Source organism: Lepisma saccharinum, chromosome 18 (genome assembly GCF_977018435.1).
Source record: "Lepisma saccharinum chromosome 18, izLepSacc3.1, whole genome shotgun sequence".
NCBI classification, from domain to species: Eukaryota; Metazoa; Arthropoda; class Insecta; order Zygentoma; family Lepismatidae; genus Lepisma; species Lepisma saccharinum.
Window position 1 is genome coordinate 48,824,806 of NC_139246.1, and position 17,888 is coordinate 48,842,693.

The 17,888-nt window shown below is 40.1% G+C and overlaps 1 long non-coding RNA gene across 2 annotated transcripts in view; it reads left to right on the forward strand.

The window, feature by feature from the left end:
• Positions 1 to 17,888, forward strand: part of LOC146002562 (uncharacterized) — a 503,824-nt gene that overhangs the window by 443,550 nt on the left and 42,386 nt on the right. For both annotated transcript variants that reach the window (XR_014443725.1, XR_014443724.1), the window contains exon 4: positions 5,997 to 6,062. This is a non-coding gene — a long non-coding RNA (uncharacterized LOC146002562). The remainder of the gene's footprint in view (positions 1 to 5,996; positions 6,063 to 17,888) is intronic.

Genomic DNA, 17,888 nt, shown 5'->3' on the forward strand with positions numbered 1-17,888 from the left:
TAGCCAAAACGGGCAGGAAAGCGAAACAAAACAAAGCAAATCAATAGCCCCGTCAAGTTCGCTGCACTTTATGACACTAGGTGCAGTGCAGGTGTATCTCGGTGCCACTAAGTAGACGAATAGCGGTGTTTACGTTCAGAAGATTCAACAATGCCTGTCTGCTTCTTTAAACGAACTGGACGGAGCTAATCAATCAATCCTAACTTTCTCTTCATATTTCTTCAAATATATACTTCAATATTAAACTTCGTATGCAATTCTCATAGATTTTCCTGTTGTTAAACGGAAAATGGAATGCACATTGAAGTCATTTGAATATTGCTTTATTTACATAGCTAACACCAACACCTTAACCATTCTTCCTTAAAAACACATAAACAGCAATAATTTTTCTCTCTTCTCTCATTATTTCTTCCTTCATCTTCTATATAGTTATAACATTGATAATAGGTGAATTTCCAAATCTGTAGACTTGGATGAACTGATTCTCAAGCCTTCTTAAACCCTAGGCTTATGACTGCAGCAACACAAGCCTTCCATCTTTCCCTATCCTGGGCAAGATCAATCCAATCTTTTCCATTCCTACCGATTTCCTTTAGGTACATTTCAACGTTATCCCTCCATCTTCGTCTTGACCTTCCTACGTGTCTCTTACCATCAGGTTTCCCAACAAGAATCCTGTAAACTCTTCTTTCGTCTTCCATTCGTGCTACATGTCCTGCCCACCGAAGTCTTCTTGATTTAATCACTCTAATAATATTTGGAGATGAATGTAGTTCTAAATTTTGCAACCTTCTTCACTCACCTGTCTCCTCATCCCCTTTTAGGTCCAAACATTTTTCTAAGGATTTTATTTTCAAATACTCTTAATTTATGGTCCACTTTTTTAGGTAAGAGACCAAGTTTCACGTCAACTCAAGTTTCATGGTTTTGGAATAACAAATTTTCTGCTGTTTGATTGTGCTTGCATTTCTGTGATATTTGTAAAGTTTAATTTTATTTACCAACGTTTTGAAACTTGACAAATTCCATTTGGAACTCCTTTTAAGTATATTGTTTGGATCATATGTAATTGGATCTGGTTGAGATACCAAAAAAAGCATTGGAAATTTAACATTTAAGACAAGCACGAGTTTGAGGTCTGCCCAGTTCTAAATCCCGCCATCAATCATTTCCCTCGAGTTTATGCGAGGTCACCCTAGAACAAGACGTGAGTTGCTGCGAACAAAATTAAGCATGCACGTTCCAAAAAAATAAACTACAAGGGTTAGTTACATGACATGAACTTTGCACCAGTTGTCCTCCATGTGCAATACCAGCGAATGACGTCTTTGCCAAGTGGTATTTCCCGATATGCTTCTTGTCTACTTTGTAACGCCTTTCCAAGGACGGAAACAGGTGTCACAATTATGCCCCATTAAGCAATATCCTCTGTGCATAAAAAAGTTGAGATTCGTGATTCTCCCAAAGGCTATGATTGTCTCTCAGCGGGAACCAGAAGGTGAATCAGCCAATAGGAGCTCCCGACGTGACCTAGGGAGCAATGGAAAAGGCCTTTAGATCCATAATCATAGCCTGGATGTCTTAATACCCTTTTGACGTTGGGTTGTGATTTGGTCCGAGTGCACGGCTAGGTAGAATGGGGCAAGAGCAAGGACAAAGAATTAGTCGATTCATGGGAAACTGGTTTTTCAGTTCAGAGCTTCAAGACGGATAAGGATAATTGACCAATGAGCATAATCGTGTTTTTATTTTTCTGTAGCTTCCGATTCAGGTGAAGATTATGAACGAAAGCATTTCATTCGATGCTATTCATGGCATTATTCAAGATTTAAAATTACCACTGGGGCGCTGTTGTAGTTGGCATTACGACATGTTTTTTTTTTTTTGTGGAGTGTATAATGTATAGAGGAATAAATAATGTAATATTAAAGTTATGGTCCCTGTAATGAAACAATAGGTTGATGTATTATGTACAGTCAGCGTCAAAAAAACTGGGACACCTAGATCAAGGAGTTATGTGTGTTGTCTAACTTTACGGCGGTGATAGAAGTTGCCATTGAAAATTTGCTATTAAAATCCACCTATCGCCGTTGAGTTAGGCAACACACATAACACCCTGCAGAAAACCAAGCATTTCAAGATCTAGGTGTCCCACTTTTATTGCCGCTGACTGTACACAAGAGGATAGATTGCAATAATTATATCGAAAAGAGCCGGCCCACATGGTGGAGTGGTTAGCACATCGCGCTGCGACGCCAGGGGTCTCGGGTTCGAATCTCGGCCTGGGTATGAATGTTTGCGAGTGTTCATTCATCCATTTTATCATATCATCACTCATCCCCATCTTCGCAAATTAGCCAAAAGTGGCACGAAGTGAAATAAAACAAATGAATCAATCAATTATATTGAAAAGAATTAAGGATCTGGGTCTAAAATCCTCTTTCCTGATCCTCGGCATCATTCTACGACACATACAAAAAACTGAAAACTGGTACCTCCACACAACATGTGCCACAACAATGTTGAGAAATATGTCGAAAAGTAGTGTAATGCATCTGGTAACACAAATGGTTTGTGAATGTATTCACCGGATCTTTCTTTCTGGATAGCCCTCGTATTATGAATGGAAAAAGTGTGGATATTGTGTAACTAAAGTGCTTGACATGTTTCTCTAACGTTTTACATTTATTTCATGTGGATTTACATTTTAATTTTGTTCTCTAAACGACTCTCTGCGCTTCGCAATATTTTAATACTGTTTCCGTTCGTCTATCAAAGTAAATACTACTTTCTTTTCTTGTCACTAGATGGTAGATCAGATGATTGAAATTTTGAATAGCATGGGTTCTTTCTCAATACATGCGTTATCATAGACTGCAAAAGGTTAGGAGCTCTTCTTAAAAACTGAAAAAAAACGAACCATTTTTGAATAAAACTATTTATCAAAATAGCATATATAGGTACAAATTTACAGAACGTTCATTACATGTGACTGATCATACATTACATATTCATGCATGAGTACTGTTCTAAATTATAGGTGAGGAGATAATTGGCATACTTACCCTATAAAACTGTAAAATTATGTAATTATGTCATATAAATTGAAGAAAAAATATGGCAAAAAAAGCAGAAATATTCCCAGTAAAGCCAAAAATACTTCAGAATTTATGGGAAGTCAGTATCATCCAGGGGTGGGGTGGGGTATCAAATGAAGTCTGAATCCCTTTAACCGAAGAAAGTATTGGGAAAGTACTGAAAATATCGTTAGGTTCACTACAATTATCCTAAGTTTCATTTGCTATTATGTCAGATTTACACATTTGTGGAAACTGAAGCATAATTGGGAGCTCGCTACAGCTCTGGTAAATCAATACACAAACACAACTGTTTTAGGCAGATTTTAACAGAATCTGAAAAATAGCCTAGAATATTTTTGCCACAAGAAGTTACACTAAATTTCTTCATTCACAATATCCTTACCCTGCCCTCGAAAATATACACTATACGTTGCGCTAAAGGTACGAAAAATAAATAAAATAGCCTATTATATGCAAGGCAATTACAAATTACACAGAAATATGTCTTATTACGAGAAAATTGAAGAAATGTGTTGTCAAAATGCGAAATAGGTAAAATATGTCAAAATATGCCTTATCACGTTTGTCTATTTCGGCTGATTTTCTTCAGATACGTAAAGATCTCACTCCAGTATTCGATCCGATTCCAAATAGAAAATATGTTATAAAGTAGCCTGACCCTATAAGTCGAACACAAGGGCAGGAGGGTTTTCGTAAGGCCCTACCTTCTGCGGCGGTTGAAACAGTATTGCCAACTTAGCTCTTTTGTAGCCAGGTCTGGCTTCCCCACTATGATGCCATCACTGCCTCCGGTCCACATAGACAAACTTTTGCCATAAATATACATTTTGCACGTGATATTGTTATATTGGCTCCTTCGCCCCACCCCTTCTTACCTCTTCGGCTACTTTTTTATAGCGTCTAGGCTGACGTGAAGATAATATAATAATTTTATCCGGTAATCCTTTATTTTCGATGTCATACGACTATCACTGGATTATTGAGATGGATGTTGCCGCCATATCTAGACGATGAAAACTAAGAATAAATTGTCATCACTTTAAAGTAAACAGTAATTGCAGCGCCCCCGCCCCTTTGACAACTAAAATCACCTTAGGCACTTTATTGAGCCTTCAAAAATCCTGCTCAGTCAGTTTTAACTCCATTTAAGTTGAAATTTAGCTCTTTTATGTCCTTCGGTTTTGGCAACATTGCCAGGATCGCCGTAGCAGGCAAGGAGAAATGCATTACGCTTATTGGAGTATTATTTTATTTGTCTTGGGAATATCAAACTTCCGATGGCATAGAAAAATATATCAACAGAAAGAGGACATATTGAAGATGTAATTGACAGTGAAGCTGTTGTGTTCTTTTCTCCATAAAGAATACATGGGATTCTGAAAATTCTTATTCATCATATTTTTCAAATATCGTTTCTAGCTTGGTAGCAGTGCATATTCAGACGATTCTGAAATAAATGCGCAAATGGTGCGTGCAAGGAATTGTGAAATCAACGAAAGAATCAACAAATTTTACACGTATGTTTTCAGAGGTAGCTGACATGTAGCAACATTTTTTGAGACCTCTTAAAAGGAAAGGTTCTAGATACTGATATGTGTCCATAACTTTAATGTTAAATTTTGATCAACTTCCATTGTAGCAATGAAATACTTGCTTTTTTTGTGAATTAGGATTCCCATGCTTCAAATTTAAGCAGCAATTGTTGGCACGTCATGTAAGCAGTGTCGGCGATTAGGAGGTGGGGTGAGGGGGGACAGTTGGCCCCCCCATTTTTTGTCACTTTTGCTCCCGCACTATACTAAACCTTAGCTACCAAGGGAAAGTAAACGTCCTTGCCCCCCCCCCCCCCCAGTTCTGTTTTTGGACCAATCGCCGGCACTGCATGTAATCGTATGGAACAACATGAGCGAGCCATATAAACAGTGTTCGACTTGTATCAAATTAAGGGAAGGGGCTTTCAGAAATATATTTTTGCACTTCTGGATATTCATGGTGATTCAGAAATAAATCACACTAGCTAATTACAATGTCGGGCCTCCCCTATGGCGCAGTTGTAGCGTCGTCGCCCTGTAATCAAGCGGTCCCGGGTTCGATACCCGGTGGAGGCATATGGTGGTTCGGATCCCACTTTAAACTGTAGGTCCAGTCCCGATTAGCCTTACTGTGCATAAAGTGGACTTAAAACAACACCAACTCAATCGAATTTCAATGTCACTCATCACTGGTGTGTAAACATGATTTGCACCTACTGATAGCGCAACTCAATTTTTTTATATACAGGGTACGCCATAAGTCAGTGTATAACTGCATCCTACGACGTCACGAATCTTAACGATTCCCTCCATTCTATGGCGCCCCTCCACTACCAATGACGTGTTTCGTCCTGTTTCTTGTATTCGAGAACAGTCCCGTTCTGGAAAACACACGCGATATAATTATCTGGCAGCACGATGGAGCACCCCCGCACTACAGCTTTGTAGAACGGGAATTTTTAAATAAGCACTCCAGGGAATGAATAGGGAGAAGAGCTATCCTGCAGTGGCCTTCAAGATCTCCTGACTTAACCCCATTTGATTTCTCCATGTGCGGAATTCTGAAAATATTCACACAACTGTGTAATATCATCTGCAAATCAGTATCAAAAAGGTGTTGTAAGTGCATAAAAAAATGGCCGTGTAGAACAGTTGTTGTAACAGGTAAATTACATTTCTATGTAAATACAAACAGTAACATAGTTTGCATTTTTGGTAAACTGACTTATGCCAACCCCTGTGTATGTTCTGAACCTGTAGTTCATTGCCTTAACTCCAGGAGGGCAGTGGTCAGAAAATGTCTGGCTTCATCTCAAATTGAAAAAGATTTCTGTCTGATGGCTTCTCCTTTCTTTTACAGATATGAACAAACAATGTGAAATACAGTGCCATCTACCAAGGCATCTATTTGAATGGGACAAAGAAGGTAAGATCATGCAATTCTACATTAATATTATCACCATACAAGGATTTGAAAGTTCTAAAAATATGGATTTTTTTCAAATGTGCCCTAAATTTAAATATACTTGATAATGATAATATATTATAAATATCATCCATAAGTTTCAATCTTTTGTTGTTTTACTTTATTAATATTTTATTTATGCTGAAATGTATTGTAGAACTCGTGTCGTCGCCTTGTCGTCGCTTACTGTTTGTAGTAAAGGAAGCAAACGATTTCACCCGGAAATATTAGGCGCATCCAGAAAGTAAGTTTCCCTGGGGTCGTGCACAAAAAGGAAACATTATATCATTCAATGATTTATTGCCACAGATACAGCACTTGTCCAGTTACTTGTCAACATAATTTCCGCCGCAATTCAGGCACTTGTCATAGCGTGGGACCAACTTCTGTATACCTGCGTCGTAGAAGTCCGCCGCCTGGGCGCTGAACCACTGTGTGACAGCCGTCTGAACCTCTTCGTCGCTGTGAAAATATTGACTGGACAGGAACTTTTTCAGGTGCAAGAACAGGAGGTACGATGGATGATCAAACACCTCCCAACCGAACCTGTCCAGAAGGGCTGAGTGGGCCTAGCCATATGCGCTCGTCGTCATGCACATTTTGCCGGCCTTCAGTAAATCCTGCACAAACGACGCACCATCTGCTTACTCATGACGTCTGGCCCATACACCTGGCACAGTTGACGATAAATTTCGATCGGCTGTATGTTTTGTGCGTTCAAGAACTTAATCACCGAACGAACCTCGCACGCGGCGGGAGATGGAATAAGAGCCGCCGTGTTTCATCGCTGCCGCGACGCTACTGAGGACTTTCGGGAGGCGTCTTCTAGGACATTCACTAGCCAGGCCATGTGCCTCTCAATCATGCGTAAAACGGGTTTCAATAAGCATGGCCTGCCACAAGTTGGCGAGTGGGAAACTTACTTTCTGGATGCGCCTAATAACTGCAACACAAATGTTTCTGTGCCAGTTCGTGCGGAATGGTACCGCTATAGTAAATAATACATTAAAAATCTACCGTTTTCCGAGATATTATATTCTTTTAATTTTGAAGGTTAATTTTTGCCGCCATTTTCCAAGATGGCGGATTTTCCCCAAACATTTGGATTTTTAATATATTTTTCACTATACCATTCCGCACAATCTGGCACAAAAAACATTTGTTCCCGTTCGTTTCCTCTACGATTGTGTCTGTATTGTTATAGACTACAGTATATACGATTAGACCTTTTCAAATTTGTGAATCATTATCATCTGATAGTGGTACTGTCTACTAAAGCGAGCAATTATGTCCTCACATTGATCATGGCTTTTGTTTAGGTCTATTCTTCAATATTTATCAAAACGAGGTTATTGTTATTATTATGACCGAGTATAGGCTGTAGGCCTATGGTATTGGTATTAACTATACAACGTGTTTATTTGTGTATGTGTGGATCTGTAGAATTAAAGTAGAGAGTAGTATTTAAATAGAAGGCTCTTTCATCCCAGATTTGCAAGATGATAGATCAGTGGGAATGGTACAAACGCAAAAATATTCTCCCGTAAAATTTGTTTTTTTGTGGAGTATGCCATCTTTCCAGCACCCCCCCCCCCTCCCCCATGTTTCTCATTACTAGAGGCACATATTTTTGGTAAATAAAAAAGCAAAATTTTGGTACATAAACTGTCAATTTCGGTTTCAAAAGATGTATATAAAATAAAATCTCGCTGTTTTAGCGGTGAAAAAGCGGTATTTTTGTTTTAAAAATGTGAATAAAATCCAAAATTTGATTTAGAAACTGCACTTACTATACACAAAAAAGCATATTCCTTTTAATAGTACATTTATGTCCTTACCAGAATATTAAGTTTATTCCTGTATAAAGGGGTCCATTTTTGCTTCTCGAAATATTTACAGCAGAATTAATCAATTTTCCGTGAATTGCATACTCGCAGGATAATTGTGACTTCAGAAAGTGTCGCGTCGGTAAATAAACTCTAAATTTCCTGTTTAAGAGTATATTTCGCATTTTGCAGTTCATTTCGCGTTATTTCGTGACAAAACAGGGTAGGAGAATTCACTTCACACCTTTCAGAAACATGAACAATTAACATTACAATGTGTTATTTCACGTTTTGTGTTTTCGTCAAAAACGAAATGTGGATGCCTCTACTCATTACTATCGTCAGTGAAATTATTATTTTATTTTTTGACCTAACAGATTTTAATCCGTTTTTTATCCAGTATAATATGCATATAAAATATACATAATTTCTTTACATTACAAATATAAGTCTTTTCTCCCCTATTTCACAGACATTATATTATTAAAAAAAAGACATCTCCCTTTACAAGTGTATGTTACACTTTCTTAAAAATGTTAACAGACTATAACCCATCCGAACATCCGGATTGACAACAAAACTTGTCATATTTATTGGAAGCTGAACTTTTAAATTATATAAAGTTTTGTATAATGTATTTCTTTCCCTACTACATTTTGGACATTCCAGTATTATATGTTGCGCGTCTGCATTTTCCCAACCACATTCACATCGCTTAGTGTTCGTTACTCCAACCACACAAACATGGAACAACCTGTATTTCATGGCTAAGGTTATTTTAAAGATTATTGCAATTTTACTTTTGTCGTCTTCTAACTATTCTGCTTACCAGATTGTCTAGTTTTAAGTTTATTCATTGTCTTCACAGCATAGACAAGAACAGGGATCGCAAACCGTCCATCGCGAGCTACCGGTAGCTCGTGAGGGGTTTGGCTAATTGTATGTAGCCTATATAAGAGAGGCAGTATTTAAGTGAAACTTTGGCATAAAGATCTGCTCTTGCCGATAGATGGACATCTTTCCAATATCTGCGACAACCTATCCCCCCCCCCCCCACCCTAACAAATATCGTGGATGAAAATGACTGTCATCGCTCTCAATAACATGGTAAGAATGAAAATGATTAGGGGGCAAGTTTTTAAATTTTACTCTCCTTGTAAAAAAAAATATTTATGTACATGATTTGAACTCTCTTTAAGAAATAACAGCCTCTGTATGTTACAGAAAAGTTAAAAATAATAATTTGATGTGATTTGTTTCTTTGTTTCTATTCTTGTTATGTAGCGTCGCCTTTATGCCACTTTTGACTAATGGCGACGATAGAGATGAGTGATGATATGATGAAATTGATGAAGGGACACTCACAAAGAAATTATGCTTATGTTAAGATTCGAACTCTAGGCCCCTGGTGTCTTACTGCTATAAAAATTAATATATATTTTGAAGTTTTTATAAACCAGTAAAGGATCGTAAAACAATGAATCCACGCTAGGTAGATCGTCCTGTATTTTCAAATGTAGGAAGTACCTCAATGGCTCAGTGAGTTTGGAGACCTGTGGAATAGAATGACTATAATATTGTAATTTACTACACCGCCCTACATTTTGTTGTTTTTATGTAATCTACCAAAATGCGTAAACGATCTTCAACTATAAACGTCGCCATCTAGTGGGGAAGTGCCAAGAAAATAGCCCAAGAAAGAAATATAAATTATAGAGAGAAACATAGAAAGGAAGAAAAATATAGAGAAACGGCGGATGGAAGAGAGAATATAAGAAAGTGAGAAAGACAAAGAAGAAATAGGAAGATAGAGAGAGATGGAGAAACATGAAAGAAGGGAAAGGGGAAAAGATAAAAGAATGAGAGAAAGAGAGACAATGAAAGAAAATCAAGAGATACAAAGACAAGGGATGAAAGAGAAAACACGAAGAAAAAGAATCAGGTAGAGAAAGGGAGAAAGACACGAAGAAAGAGAGACAAAGAAATGGATAGAGTAACGGAGGAAGGAGGAGAAAAGCAGACGAGAAAGTGAGACAAAGAAGAAGGAGAGAGACAGAGAAACAGACAAGAAAAGAGAAAGAAGAAAGTATGAAATAATGAAGGAGAAAGACAAACACGAAGATAGATGGACAACGAAAGAAAGAGGTAGACAGAAACGGAGGAAGGAATACGCAGAGAGAATAAAAGGCAGTGAAAATGGAAGGAAGAGAGAAAGTGAAGGAAAGAAAGATGAAGCCAACAGAGAAAACAGGAAAGACGGTGGGGGAGAAAAAGATATAGAGAAACGGGAAGAACCGAAAATAGAGAGAGAAAGAAAGAGAAACGGACTAATGCAAATAGAGAGACTTAGATATAGAGGAAAAGACGAATGGAGAGGAAGACCAAGAAAGAAAGCGAAAACAGGCAGAATATAAAAATCGTAGCAGCCACGACCATACAAGCAGAGCCCATATGAGAGCTCATATTTCGAACAACTTTGAGCCCACCGGAAAGAAACATGTTGACAACTCCACTGTCTTGAACGTCAACCCGTCAAATGTAATAAAAAAGTGTACTCATTGAAAAAACATAGCGTACCGTAAGGATCAAATAATTTTCTCCTGATATCTTACAGCCAATTCGCTTGTGAAATCAGGGTTGTTAAAAGTCCACGAACTTTATGTAAATTCAATTCCGGTCCAGAAGAGAACATCAGCAAGTGTAAATGGCTTTTGGACCGTAAAGATCCTTTTAATCTGTAAAGTCCAGGTCCAGGAACCTTCTTTTCTGGATAAATTTAAATACGGTCCAGATACATTTTTTCCGGAACAATTTAAATAATGGTCCACGTATTTGGCCAAATTTAAGAAAAACAAATTATTGACACCGTGCCTTATTTACCTCATTGCCTCCTTCACATACACTTACTTAATTTTTATTTCTTGTGTTTTTCATTTATATACACTTGTAATTTTCTTTATTTGGTATATTTATAAGCATTTATACACATTTGTATAACTTAACAAATGTATTCATGTAGCTGTTTTTATAATATGATAATATGTGTAAAATAAACTGTAAGCTGAAGTGTAACCCTACTTCAAATAATAATAATAATAGAAACCTTTTTTCCTGATGAATTTGAATGCGGTCCAGGAAACTTTTTTCCGGATCAGTTTAAATAGGATCCAAGTTCCACATGGAACTGAAACAATACGCAACTTGGACCGAATTTAAATTGTGCGAGAAAAAAAGGTTCCGGTCCTGTTGTGGATCCCAATAGAAGCCATTAGCATTTAATCAAAGAAGGTTGAATCAACAATCAAGGAAACAGAAAAAAAAAGACAGCCAGGAAGATGGAAATTGGTGTCAGCAATTTTTGGCTAGTGCCTTGACTGTTGGATGAAATGTAAAGATGATTTATTTTTGTGTACGCGTCTCCACCGGGTATCGAACCCAGGGCCTCTTGATTACAAGGCGAAGACGTTACCACTGTGCCATCGGGGAGGCAATCTCCCATTGAAAACTACTGTATTGGAAGGTCCTATCACATATTAACAAGGTTGCCTTCCATAGCCTGTGTATCAACAATTACAGGAAGATGGAATTTTTCAGACCAAAGGTTCATTCGCTCCTGTTCTGGAGTAATCCGTTGTGTGCCCTTTCCGTGTCAGGCTGTCATTATAGTTGCTGAGTCGTTGACCGAAAAATACTCTCTTCCCCAATTTCGATAATACATAAAAAGCCTCTATTTTAAATGTTTCCATTTGGTTTTTACATTCACCAGTGTTACATCATACTAAGACCAAGAAAAAAATTAAATGCCTGAGAAAACCACTACACGTGTCGGTGCGTGCTCCCGAACACACTCTCTGCCATCAAACGCACTTCCGTTGCGTGTTGTGCGTGTTAAATCTCATTTTGAAAATGACGAGGTGGGCGAGTGGGTAAGACATTTAAGATGGATTCCAGTAGACCGTCTTTTTTTTTCACTCTTCTTCATAGACAATACCCTACAGTACTCTTACAAGGCGCCCCCTTCATTACAACCGCTGTCCAATACATAATACATAAATCATAGGGTTTGGAAAACTGGTCCGACGCTATAGACATCTGAAGGCGTAAATTAAAAACATCGTTTAGTGAAACCGTGAATTAGCTTCGTGTCTTCGACAGGTTTCATGGTGGTTGAGGGAATAACTTCGAAGCGAGGGCAAATTGGAGGCTCATGGCTGTAGTTCAGCTTCTTGATAATCGTTTTTCCCCATCTCTAGAATATTGAAAGATGCATTTTCTGATCTTAACAGCGTGTCTCATATTTAAAGCATTTGTCATTACAAAACATTGTTTAATGGACAGTATGAAAAAGTTGAGAATGGGGAATTTCGACTCTAAAATATTCTATATGTTTCAATATATGAACATATTTTAAACAACCACAATTGGTACTTGTTACAATAAAGGTGTCCGAAACAGTGACATATGCCCCTAAAAGATAAAGCACATTTAGGGGATGTGAGGGTAGGGCCCTAAGCATTCTCGACCTCGGCCATTTTTGAGGTGATCAGCACCACGCTCCGGCCGCGTCTACCTACCAGGGTTGCTCCCCGGTACCCATTGATTTGAGGCTGGGTGAGCCCCAGAGCCGCTTCATGCTGGGACAAGGCCGGAAAAATTCCGACCTTAGATTGCTACCCTGTGAATTGAACCCGGGTCTCCTGCGGAAATCAGGCACCTTTCTTTTTGGAAAGCGATACCCCTAAACGGAAGTATCTCCAGTTTTTCACCTCTTTCTTAATTTTTCACAATATCAATTTTGTCAATATTCCCTATATTCTCACTGGGACAAATACAAACATCCATGTCCGAATTGGGATTCGAACCAGGGACCTCTGGCATTGCAGCGCGCTGTGCTAACCACTTTTTTTTTTGTAGGAATACCCCTATTCGGTGGTATCCCCGGTCATTAGTGTTGCCCACGAGACGAGACTTTGGCCTGTCTCGTCTCGTGGAAATGCTGTGAAATGCTGTCTCGTCTCGAAAATATTCGTTTGTCTCGGGACACATGATCAATCTCGTCTCGTCTCGAATTTTTAAAAGCCTGTCCCGTCTCGTCCCGTGGGCAACACTACCGGTCATTCACACTTTTTCTCAACATTCATACATATCAGTTTTTCACATTATTCTCGGTTTTCTCATTTTCGGACAACACAAACATCCGTGTCCTAGCCGAGATTCGAACCCGGGATCCCTGGCGTCGTAGCGCGCTGTGCTAACCATTCCGCCACGGAGGTCGACAACCGACTTGACCACTGCGTCTCCCACATTCACAGTGTTCCCGGGTTCTAATTCATCACTCATCCTCATCTTCGGGATTAGTCAAAGGTGGCAGAAAAGTGAAGTAAAATAAACGAAATCAATCCAATCGCACAGTGTTCCTGAACCCAAACAACCTCCCAACTCGCTTACGGTCCGCTTGCCAGCATCAACTCCACCAATGGCACATATGCAAAACATAAACGAGCCACAGCAGTGCTAAAATCGCGTTCGGAAGAGCACATACAGCCCTCCTGGATACCTTCGTGGTTCATTACACACTTTGATGCCGAACGAAAACGCTGCCATTGTGCTTCCAGTTCTTTCAGCGGCTACTTCAGAAGGTTCCGCCATTTTTACCCTCCCCAGCATTGAAACTCGTTCCGAAGTACCCAACCTGTTACACGACCGCCTATCCTGGCGCTTGACTTTATCGGAATCGACATCTCCCCACACGTTCTGTAACACCGAGATATGCCCGTGCGATTTTATGATCCCCCATTATGCTCTTCGGTCCTTCGGTGTTGTCGCAGAAAAAAAGAGTAAAAAACGCGGGAAGCTTTCTTATGGTGCCTACTTAGCCCCCGGGTCCAACTGGCATGGACTTCATGGTGCTTTCCTTGCCTCGGCTGTAAAGATAGCGCTGTAACAATGGTGAGTGCTTGCTGCAGGAAGTTTTCGGAACAGAGAGGAGGAAACAATTATTCTCTTTGCATGCTAATTAACGTGTATCTTGAGGATGTTTGTTGCTCCTCAATTCTTCCCCATTTATGGCCGTGCTGCTTGAGGTGGAATGCTTAAAAACTTCGGATGATAGCTCGTGAAAAACACCCGCGTGGAAGGACTCAACTTTCCCTACTGTTGACGCCAGTGTTGCCACAATATAAGGGCACAATTTCCCTTTCCAAGGGGCAAAATTTCCCTTTTTGGACCAATTTTTCCCTTCACCTAAGCAAATTATATAATGACAATAATAATAATAATTAGTAGGAGTAGTAGTAGCAGCATTATTAGTGGTGGTTGTGGAAGCAGTAGTAGTATGTAGTTAAGTATTCCGTTGAATTCGTTATTCGTTTGAATAAAATATATTTAAAAAAAATCACATTTCGGTTTCATCACTTCCTGACCAGATGTTCCAGGTTTGAATCCTGGTCAGGAATCCATTTAATCGTTAATCCTCATCGTTACTATTTATCCAAAGATGCATAAAAGCAACGTATACAATAACCTTAAAGGAGCAGAAACAAGTAGGAATAGCAAAATAAATAAATAACATAAAAATGTGGATATGAAATTCAAAATTAACATAACATTAAAATTTCCCTGAAATTGTGGTATTTTTCATCGAAATTCCCTTTTCCCTTTTGGCTAAAATTTAGGTCCGAATTTCCCTGTAAAAGGGAAATTTCCCTTCATGTGGCAACACTGGTTGACCCAACTTTGTAGAAACATAGACCAGTGTGGAAGGATAGAGCTTTTCCTATTATTGTCTTAGCTCAGCAAAAAATCCTACACCACCGTGGAAGGTTTGAGCTTTTCCTATTGTTATCGTAGCTTGGTAAAAGCATTCTAGATAAGCGTGGAAGGTTTGAGCTTTTGCTATTGTTGTAGTAGTTATGTAAAAACATTATAGATTAGCATGGAAGGATACAGCTCTTCATATTATGTCGTAGCTCAGTAAAAACATCCTAGACCATCGTGGAAGAATTGAATTATTTTGTTGTTGTAGTTTGGTAAAACATTCTAGATTAGAGTGGAAGGTTTGAGCTTTTCCTATTGATGTCGTAGTTAAGTAGAAACATCGTAGACCACCGTGGAATGATTGAGCTTTTTGTTCTGTTGTTGTTGTAGCTCAGTAAAAACATCCTAGACCAGCGTGGAAGGAATTATCATGTACCATTTGAAAGCCAGCGATATTCCAGAAGCCATGACGCTTAGAAAATTCACCTGAGTTGATGAGAAGGGGTAATTTGAAAAGAAAGAGAGAGAGAGAGAATCCAAGTGACGTAAATCGGAACTATAAATAATATATTATTCGAATATTCTGGTCTTGATAAGGCTGGCGGAGTCATAAATATTGGATAACATTTTAGCCGGATGTGGCTCTCCTTATCAGATATGATCCGTGGTAGGCTGGTTACGTAGTAACCTGGAAAAAAAAAGTTTAGATGTTCGAAATCTGAGTAAGGCACTGGCGTGTCATGATTTGTTCATCTCTTTCATAAATACCACTCACTAGCCCCGTCTAGTTCGCTGCACTTTTTGACACCAGGTGTAGTGCAGATGTACCCCGGTGTCAGGCTGGTGCAAGGAATAGACGAATAGCGATGTTCAAGTTCGGAAGATTCAACAAATGCATGTTTGCTGCTTTAACGTTCATTTGATTAGTTTGCACGCTCACGTGATCATGCACCACCACACACTACGCTGCTCCAGAACGTAGTGCAAACAGTGCAGACACCAAATTAACTATACTCTGTCCTATCTATCTCTGGAACAAGGCCACGCATAGCGGCAGAGAAGGGGGGATCGAGTGGTCAGAGCGAAGCAGTACATGATGCTGCGAAGGCTGGTAACCGCAGTCGCTTTTCCCCCTCCATGCAATCCCATTCTCTTGCACGTGTTCATTGATGGAGCCCTATCGCATCACTACTTGCGCAAAGACTTGTTTTTGTTCGCTTGCTCCAGAGATAGCCTGGACAGAGTATACCTGACACCAAATCAAGGAAGTAGACGAGTGGGTGTTGCACCGTGAAACCAACTAGACGCGCGAGTGCAGAGAGAGTCAAAGAGTGCAGCGAACTAGACGGGGCCATTACCACTTGATACCAAATCAACGAAGTAGACGAGTGGGTGTTGCACCGTGTAACCAACTAGACGCGCGAGTGCAGAGAGAGTCAAAGAGTGCAGCGAACTAGACGGGGCCATTACCACTTGATACCAAATCAACGAAGTAGACGAGTGGGTGTTGCACCGTGTAACCAACTAGACGCGCGAGTGCAGAGAGAGTCAAAGAGTGCAGCGAACTAGACGGGGCCATTACCACTTGATACCAAATCAACGAAGTAGACGAGTGGGTGTTGCACCGTGTAACCAACTAGACGCGCGAGTGCAGAGAGAGTCAACAAGTGCAGCGAACTAGAAGGGGCTATTACCACTTGATACCAAATCAACGAAGTAGACGAGTGGGTGTTGCACCGTGTAACGAACTAGATGGGCGAGTGCAGAGAGAGTCAAAGAGTGCAGCGAACTAGACGGGGCTATTACCACTTGATACCAAATCAACGAAGTAGACGAGTAGGTGTTGCACCGTGTAACCAACTAGACGCGCGAGTGCAGAGAGAGTCAACAAGTGCAGCGAACTAGACGGGGCTATTACCACTTGATACCAAATCAACGAAGTAGACGAGTGGGTGTTGCACCGTGTAACGAACTAGATGGGCGAGTGCAGAGAGAGTCAAAGAGTGCAGCGAACTAGACGGGGCTATTACCACTTGATACCAAATCAACGAAGTAGACGAGTAGGTGTTGCACCGTGTAACGAACGAGACGCGCGAGTGCAGAGAGAGTCAGTGCAGCGAACTATAATGCAGAAGGCCTTAGAAAGTTGGCTTCGCGGGCTTACAGCAGACAACAATATGGGGGTGTGTCTGCGAGAACCAATCAGGTCCGCGAATGAGCGAGCCCGGTTGCCATAGCTAGCTCGCTGCACCCTTCTGGAAGGGTGAGTGACCTCTGCCTCTTGCTACCTCGGCCTGTTTGTTCGGCTGAGGAGCAGACGACACCGGACACGAGAGTATCGGCAATAGTGTGCGAGCGATGTCTGCTGTTAGCCCGCGAAACGCTCTTTCTAAGGCCTTCTGCATTTATAGGCGGGGTAGTGTGGCGAAGAACCAAGAGTTAGAAAAGCAGCATAGAGCAGCCACAATTACAAAATTCGAAACTAGATACAGCCTTAAAGATTCCGCAATGTGAAGAACGAAAGTGGTGAAGGGAATAACAAGCGAGCAAGAGGGAAGGAGAGATGTATTTGCTCTCCCGTTTCAGTAATGAGAACGGAAACATGGTGATCTAGTGGCAGAACCACAGGGACCGAGTTAGCAGAGGAACCTGCTGCAATAACTCAGAGGCTGGATTCTCAAGTTGCGAATCTGCAACTGAAAGTGGTAGCGACACGCTGGGATTCTAACTGCGTGAACCTTATTCTTTGCTTCCTCCTCCACCCCTCGTGGAGCAAGGCAACTGGTCCAAGAAGCGTAAAATATTATGTAATTTCGCTTTCACAAAAGGGGGCAATACATTATGCATGACGTTCTTAATAAGACTTCGCTATTTATTTATTTGAACTCACACGAAGTCCACTCGTTAAATATTTTGTAAGGCGTATACTTCAACCACGTGATACATGTTTCCCAAATAAAGCTTTTGCAGTCATGAAAACGTAACCAATCAATACCCATGTACTACAGCTTAGAAACGACAAAAATCAAATATACACTGTGTGACCTTTTTCATGGGAACATATTTTACAATTACTTTTAATAATAATAACCCATGGCGCAACAGCCAATGAGTTATTATTATTAAAAGTAATGCTACCGGACTTACTCCCATTTTTTTATTGGATGAAGGTTGAAACTAGGGCGGGGGGGGGGGGTCAGAATCC